Source organism: Etheostoma spectabile, chromosome 9, assembly GCF_008692095.1.
Source record: "Etheostoma spectabile isolate EspeVRDwgs_2016 chromosome 9, UIUC_Espe_1.0, whole genome shotgun sequence".
Classification (NCBI taxonomy): Eukaryota; Metazoa; Chordata; class Actinopteri; order Perciformes; family Percidae; genus Etheostoma; species Etheostoma spectabile.
In genome coordinates, this window is record NC_045741.1 from 18,086,929 (window position 1) to 18,088,487 (window position 1,559).

General features: G+C 37.7%; 1 pseudogene; it reads left to right on the forward strand.

The window, feature by feature from the left end:
- LOC116695329 (5-hydroxytryptamine receptor 3A-like) overlaps nucleotides 1-1,559 on the forward strand; it is a 176,825-nt pseudogene that overhangs the window by 1,397 nt on the left and 173,869 nt on the right.

Here is a 1,559-nt window from a genome sequence, read left to right on the forward strand (position 1 = left end):
GCACACCCAAAGTTAGGAGGTGAATCTTTTTTGAATTTACCACTGGGGAGCACCAAAATCAGATATCTGAGGTAAGATTTTTAATAATTTAAAATTAAACATGCATGTCTACTTGTTTAAATTTTCTAAGTCTCGCTTTGCCGGACCATTTGTCATTGCATTTCTTTAAACCACTCACAATCGTCTTAGGTGGTGCTAAGCACCAGACTGTGAAGTAGTCATGCTAGAGAAAACTCAGATTGGACAGATCAGAGTTTAAAATTCCAACAAAAAAGAAAGAGGAATGAAACGGAAAGATGGGGAAAATAACAGCATAGGGTGGAAATTTCTGCGCACCGGAACAATAGACCTTTTTCACGGCAGACATTTGAATGTCATAGTAGGAAAAGCACCGCTGAAACTGTCACCTTAACGATAGCTCAACATTCCATAAAGTGTACCAGTGAGTATTTCAGTGAGTCAGCAGCACAACACCAGGGCCTCTCCTAAGTGGAATGCAGCCATAATTAATGGTTTTGAATGCACTTGTGCTTTCCTACTATGACAGGTCGATATGTCTGCCGTGAAAAGAAAAGAAGGATTTAGACTAACGTTTCTAAAACTGGAATAAATCAAAAGTTCATTGAACTTGTTCTGTAGTTTCTTTCCTAAAATGATGGGGATGGTTGGTGAGGGTTTTGGGAGATTTTTCTTTATTGTGTGACATAGCTGAATGGTTGCATAAATGCATCTGTAAAACGTATGTTAATGTAGAGTGGAACATAGAGGGACTTGTGGGATGAGGAGGAATGTGGAACTACAAGATCTCTGTGCCTACGAGACAACTTTGGGTCCAGGGACATCAATGGGGAAGAGTAAGTTAATGTCTGTACATTTTTCTCAAATGATTGTCCAAATCAGAGAAATAGAAAAATAAAAACCTAAATGTCAGCACCTGGAAAGCAATATTACAACGTTTAAGCTGTAGACCTGAGGGAGAGGTACACTCATGTGGTACCAGATGTTTGATACTTTGGAGTTTAAATGAATCTTTTTAGCTATTTCATTAATCTCTCTAGTAGTGGGTCGGAACGAAGACCGAGGTTATTTGTTCTCCTGTACTACTATGTTGTAAGAATGACAAGAACAGCATCTCTAAAAATCCTTTTAGTCAGTTATGCTTAGAATGGATTTTGTTTAGTAGACTATAAAAAAGACCAACTCATTATTCAAACAATAATTCAAATTTGAATAAACAAATGAACTCTGAGAGTGATAAATACATATTGTCTTTTATTCCTTGTTCCTTTAAAAGCCTTGGAAATTTGTTTAATCAGTAGTTCTAAACATTTTTTTCTTTTTTGTCGCAGGATGAAGACATAAAGCTCCAAAAACTCCTTATGTCTACTTATACAACACTAGTCGTTAGTGAAGATAAGCCAATTAGCAGGGTGTCAGCTCCTGCCGATTAGTAGCTCCACTTTTCCCTTTGCTATCACCCCTGCTCTCTGACATTTGGGACATATCTCCACTTTGGTACGCCAAGCCTGCTTAATTCTAAAATCCCAGTTACACAAGTC